The 6,644-nt window shown below is 48.5% G+C and overlaps 1 protein-coding gene across 5 annotated transcripts in view; it reads right to left on the bottom strand.

Moving 5' to 3' along the window:
* EZH1 (enhancer of zeste 1 polycomb repressive complex 2 subunit) overlaps positions 1 to 1,117 on the bottom strand; it is a 48,365-nt gene extending 47,248 nt beyond the window's left edge. For 3 of the 5 annotated variants that reach the window (XM_021929215.2, XM_021929217.2, XM_021929214.2), the window contains exon 1: positions 1,035 to 1,117. The gene's annotated coding sequence lies outside the window, so the exon portion shown is untranslated. The remainder of the gene's footprint in view (positions 1 to 1,034) is intronic. The other 2 variants (XM_017950759.3, XM_021929216.2) reach the window with 2 other exon arrangements.
* Positions 1,118 to 6,644: the final 5,527 nt, after the last annotated feature.

Here is a 6,644-nt window from a genome sequence, read left to right on the forward strand (position 1 = left end):
AGCAAACGCGGAGGAGACCCACGTTTTCAATGCCATCCTTGCACACCCCTAATTGCTAGTCTGCCTGAGCTCTTTGACTTCATACTCCCCCGCCAGGCGTCAGGTTCCTATCGGCCTGGGCTACACCATTTACAACCCTACATTCCACCCTCCATATTCCTTCACATTCCCTGGGGGCACTAACATCCTTCAGGCATCCCTTCCCTTCCCTGCTCAAGAAACAATTCCTCAGTAGTCACTTTTTATTGAAATAAAAGTTTGTCCCACATTTCCTAACAGGCATGTCCCAAATACAACACCTTGTCTTTGCTTCGAGGCACTTTTATTTATATCATTTGATCCTCGGGAGAATGGTGGGGGTGAGCGATCATTGGCGTGAGACCAAAAGTCTGGAGTGAAGGAGATTCTTGCTCAGGGCCAGGCCCGGGGCAAGGGGACCGAGGCACCCAGGACGCACGTGAGGAGGCGCTCACTGCATTTGCACGACCCTGAGTCAGTATTCCTTTACACTTTGTGCCTTGGGAGCCTGACTCACTCACCTCACCCTAGTCCCGGCCCTGTTTTTACTGCTACCCCCTCCTCAACAGCCCCGAAAGCCATCGCAAGATTAGCCCCGGTCTCTAGCCCCCCACAAGGACAGCTCCAGGTCCCCAGAGTCCACCTCGCTAAAGGCCCCCGCAGGTGCCACCGCCCACCCGCGCCCTTTGGGCGCTGGGGCTCCCGCCCATCGTCCCACCCCGCCGTCCAACGGGATTCCCCGTCCCCGAGCCCGCCCCCGCCGCTCCTCCTCCCGGGCACACAGCCCTCGTAGTCCCAGACGCTGTCCTCGCCTGGGGCTCCCTCGCCCTGTCGCCCCCATTCCCCCAGCCCTCGGAATGAGAAGGGGCGCCTGCTACCCCCGGCCAGAGAGGCAGTGTGTCCCTCGAATTCCTTCCAATTCCCTGATCCCTCCGCCTCTCCCTCCCTCAGGCCTAGGGCGGCGAGGGGAGGAGGCCCGGCCCCACCGCTCGGCCCAGGCTTGTTTACTCACTCACCCTCCATCCCGAGCCGCAGGGACCCGCAGCTAGGACGCATGCGCGCTGCGGCCCCACCCCCTGCGCCGCGCCCCGCCCCGCGCCTCCTGTCGGCGCGTGCGCATTGACCCACTCGTATCGCGCGGTCGCACGTCGGTCATTTGCCGCCAAAAACCCGCACTGAGGAGTCCTGACGGGTGCAGCCGCCCCGACGGCTTCCAAAGCGGCGCTGGCAGGGGAGGGCAAGGGCTCTGGGGAAACCTTCGCAGAGCCACTAATATTTTCCTGAAGACCCTATTCAGCGGATGCGCCATCGTCACGCGCTGGTTGCAAGCCACATCTCACTTCAGCATTTGAAGCCAACCCAGAGCACCTTCATACCGATGCTTCACCCCTACCAGTTCTCCAGACACCGGTCTATGGGCTCTAAGCCCTTTATTTACGTCTAATCTCCCTATTTCTGTCCATAGTTCTTCTAGTCACTTAGAATCAAAATTGTAGGCCGGGCGCGGTGGCTCAAGCCTATAATCCCAGCACTTTGGGAGGCCGAGACGGGCGGATCACGAGGTCAGGAGATCGAGACCATCCTGGCTAACACGGTGAAACCCCGTCTCTACTAAAAATTACCAAAAACTAGCCGGGCGAGATGGCAGGCGCCTGTAGTCCCAGCTACTCGGGAGGCTGAGGCAGGAGAATGACGTAAACCCGGGAGGCGGAGCTTGCAGTGAGCTGAGATCCGGCCACTGCACCCCAGCCTGGGCGGCAGAGCGAGACTCCGTCTCAAAAAAAAAAAAAAAAAAAAAGAATCAAAATTGTAGCCTTGTATCAAAATAAATCCCCACAAGACACCTACTAGTTACAAAGGTAAAAAATAGCAAATTTACAGATAAGAATCTGGCAGACACCATCTTAACAAAGTGATCAAAGTTAACATCAGTAGTCATGAGAGGTATTGTTTTCTTCTCCTTTTTTTTTTTTTTTGCCGGAGTAGGGGTGGGGCGTGACAGAAGGCTGGAGTGCAGTGGCGAGATCTCAGCTCGCTACAACTTCTGCCTCCGGGGCTCAAGCAATTCTCCCACCTCAGGCTCACTACAACCTCTCGGGCTCAAGCAATTCTCCCGCCTCAGCCTCCCGAGTAGCCGGGAATACAGGCTCGTGCCACCACGCCTGGCTAATTTTTGTATTTTTAGTAGAGATGGGGTTTCACTGTATTGGCCAGGCTGCTGTCAAACTCCTGACCTCAGGTGATCTGCCTGCCTCGGCATCCCAAAGTGCTGAGATTGCCAGCATGAGCCACCACTCCCGGCCTCCCTCTTCTTTTTAAGGAGACAGGGTCTTGCTGTGTTGCCCAGACTGATCTTGAACTCCAGGGTTCAAGCCCTTCTCCCACCTTGATTTCCCAAAGTGCTGGGATTACAGGCATGAGCCATTGCCCCCCGCTGAGAGGTATTACCAAGTCCCTCTCAACATGATGCGATGAGAAGCGCACAAAATCACTTCTGTGGCATTCTTGACAAATACGCGTAAACTGATTTTTTTTGTATTTTGTTTGTTTGTTTGTTTTGAGATGGAATTTCACTCTTGTTGCCTAGGCTGGAGTGCAATGGTGCAATCTCGGCTCACTGCAACCTCTGCCTCCTGGATTCAAGCGATTCTCCCGCCTTAGCCTCCCAAGTAGCTGGATTTACAGGCATGCACCACTACACCCGGCAAATTTTGTATTTTTAGTAGAGATGGGATTTCATCATGTTGTCCAGACTGGTCTCGAACTCCTGACTCAGGTGATCCACCCACCTCGACCTCCCAAAGTGCTGGGATTACAGGCATAAGCCACCATGCCCAGCCTGCATAAACTGAATTGAATTATGAGGAAACATCAGACAAATCCAAAATGAGAGACAATCTATAGAATAACTGGCCAGTATCTCCAAGTGTCAAGATCATGAAAGACAAGGGGTGAGGAACCATCTCAGATTGGTAGACTGAGGAGATATGACAACTAAATGTAATGTGTGATCCTGGATTGAATCCTGGTCCAGAAAAAGAATACCAGTGAGATAATTTGATGAAATTAGAATAAAATCTCTATTTTAGTTCATAGTATTTTATCAATCTTATTCCTGGTTTTAATCATTGTAATTGAGGAAGTTTGATGGACATATAGGAACTCTACCATATTTGCAACTCTAGTAAATCTGAAATTATTTCAAAATATAAATTTTTAAAATTAAAAATTAAAATGCAAAATAAGACCATCTTGATTTTGATTTTGTCTCAAAGTGTTTTATTAGAAAAGCTTGTAATGTTCATTTTTTCAAGTAATCTTCATAAAAACTCTAAGAATTATGTAGAGCAACTTCAGTTTATACATCAGGTTATTCTGGCATAAAGGAGTTAAAAGACTTGCCTTACACAGATGAATAATTCTGTCAGGTCTTAAACTCAGGTTGCTGGATTCCATCCAGATTTAGTGTTCTTTTCTTCATATAAAAACTTCGACTTTGCTGTTTTTCCCTTGCCCCTATCCATTTAACTACCAAATCAAGGAAAATATTCCTTTATACTTGCAATTTACACTGGCATTCTTTTCTATTCCCGCTGCCTTCTAGATAAGTGGTTCTGAAACTTGGCTCACACTTGGGGAGCTTGAGGAGCTTTTATTTTTTGAGATGGAGTTTCACTCTTGTTGCCCAGGCTGGAGTGCAATGGCGCGATCTCAGTTTACCGCACGCAACCTCCGCCTCCCGGGTTCAAGTAATTCTCCTGCCTCAGCCTGCCCGAGTAGCTGGGATTACAGGCATGCGCCACCATGCCTGGCTAATTTTGTATTTTTAGTAGAGACGAGGTTTCTCCATGTTGGTTAGGCTGGTCTTGAACTCCCGACCTCAGGTGATCCGCCTGCCCAAAGTGCTGGGATTACAGGCGTGAGCCACCGCGCCAGGCCAAGGAGCTTTAATAACTACTGATGCCCACCTCCCACACCCAAAAATCTGATTAATTGATCTAGGGTATGGCCTGAGCTTCAAGAGTTTTTAAAGCATCCAGGTGATTACAATGTGTAGTGAAGTTTGAGAGGCACTGCACAACATTAATAATTGTTGGGAGAAAGACTGTGGCTTTAGCTAAGGAGAGCTGTTCAGAAGATCTGAATGTCAGGAGAGAGACTAGTGAGAGATCTGGAAACCATCAACATATTGATGGTAACTGAAGCCACAGAAGTGGACAACACTGCCTTAGGAGAGGATGCCACATAACAAGAGAGTAGATACAAAGACATTTTGACACAACAAAGTATGGTTACAAAAATATTTTGAGGTGGAAAGGAAGTTGAAGGGATTTATGCCAAAGCTGTAGATCAGAATCTGATCTACAGCCTAACCTAAGTTCCCTTTGCCTGAACCTGGGAAGTCAATACTGCAGTGAGCCGTGATTGCACCACTGCACTCCAGCTTGGGCAACAGAATGAGAACCTGTCTCAATAGTAATAACAACAATAATAATAAAAACAGCTTTCCACATCACCAATAAGCGTGAGGTTCTTGGAGGAAAATTTGTTTGCCAGTTGGTTCCTACTTACTGTGATGGGAGAGTTTTTCCTGAGACCAGACCCTTTCTTAGCTGACAATTCCTGAGACATTATCAGCCAAACTTTAGCTAGCTCTTCCTCCATAATTCTTTTTCTTTTGCAACCCTTCAGGTCTTTGTCCTGTAAATTCGTAGAAAAACTTCTGGCAAGTGGTCAGCAACTGGACCTTTGAAAAACAGTATAATCACCCCTGCCCCACTCCTTCCAGCCCCACCCCCAGGCAGTTAATGGGAGAAGGGAATAACTGTGTCACTCCTGGCTTCCAGTTGCTCATCTTGCTTTAAATTGGAGGCCTCTGGGGCTGAAAGAAACTGGACAAAGTGTGCTGAGTAGCCTAATAGGGCTGGTTCTTTTTCTGAAAGTTCCCTATTGCAGAAAAATAAAATTATGTGTTTAATTTTTGAAACCTGATGCCTGATTTGCCTTGGCAGCTACTCTCCTGGGCTTGGCCCAGAGTCCAGCAACCCTAGTATACTGATTAATACCAGCTCAACTTGCTCCCTGGAGAAGAAGAGAATTATTTACTTGACCATTTTCTCAAATCCTTTTTAATTTGCTTATATTTTAGCATAATCTTCTTGGCTTTAACATGCTACATCTTTGACCACTGGGCCCAGCGAAGCCTTAGGGAAGACTGCTCTGCTCTGTATACTCACATCCCCATCACAAAGCAAGATTGTGTTCAAGCCCGTGATTAGAAATGACATGTCACGTGTTCTAGTCCTTCTGGGAGTTCTAAGTGTACTTTCGTCCCCTGCTGGTCCTCAGGCCACTGGTAGAAAGGGAAGGAGATGATGCTTCTCAGAATTCAAACAGAGCTCTCTGCGCTAGTATTCTTGCCTTCCAACCTCAGCCCTCTTCGGACAGTGACCCCTTGGCCTGTTGTGCCCCTCCCTTGTAATGCCCACAGAGATATCAAATAGCAATTTTCAGAAGGGACACAGCGGACTGAGGAAAGGCTGGGCCCCAGACAGTCCCTGACAGGGAAGTGTAAACACAGCTGTGGAGATGGGAGCAAACCATCCTCCCTCCCCTCAGTTCCCACCCAGAAGCAGGGAAAGGCCACCCTGCCATGAAGAAACAAGAAAACAAAGCAAAGCACAACCCAAAAGTTGCACGAAGGTCACCAGAAACTGGGGCTGCTGCCCAGGACTTGGTGGGGCCTGTTGAAGTGCCAGACCCCTCCCTGAATACTTAGAGGTGAAGTCGGCTCCAAAGCAAGTTGAGGTCTGGACATTACAGAGCCTGGAAACAGGGCTCAGTTTTTGAAGCCTCTCCACTCCTGGACACTTTGTCCTCTGATCGCAAAATCCTAGCTGTCTGCCTTAGGTACTTAGTTCCTGACCCCTAGTTGCTTAGGCATCATAATAATGAATTCAATTCAGCAAGTAAGAACAGGCCCATAATAAACCCTTGTCCATGGCTGTTACAAGTTTAAACTCTGAGCCTCTAAGCCAAAATATCAGAAAGGGCTTCCACAGTCTTTGTTAATCACAAAATAAATAATTCCAGCAGGAAGGAACTTTCTCTTTTGGGCACTCATTTGGGTGGAAGTCATGCCTTGATTTGCACATACCCTCAAGGCTCCAACCCCACAGCTAGCATGATGCTGCTGGTTCTTGCTGTCAGCACAGTTAATGCAGGGTCTTGATCCCTAAGGACGTGCCTTTGGCACAGCCCTGCCTGGGAAGTAGCTCTGATCGGGTGGACAGCTAATGAGCTGTGCTTTCTTTCTGGCCATTAGGGTCCTCAACTGTGAAAATGAAATGGCAGAACAAGAGAAAATGGTAACAGCTTTCAAATATTGAGTATTTACTATGTGCCTGACACTGTCCTGAGAGCTTTATACAAATCATCTGATTTCATATGAATCAGCAATATTCTTTTTTTTTTTTTTTTTTTTTTTTGAGACGGGTTCTCCCTGCCTCTTCCTCCCGAGTAGCTGGGACTGGCAGTGCGCCGGTCCTCGCTCGCCCGGCTAGTTTTTTGTATTTTTTTAGTAGAGACGGGGTTTCACCGTGTTAGCCAGGATGGTCTCGATCTCC

Source organism: Papio anubis, chromosome 17 (genome assembly GCF_008728515.1).
Source record: "Papio anubis isolate 15944 chromosome 17, Panubis1.0, whole genome shotgun sequence".
Lineage (NCBI taxonomy): Eukaryota > Metazoa > Chordata > Mammalia > Primates > Cercopithecidae > Papio > Papio anubis.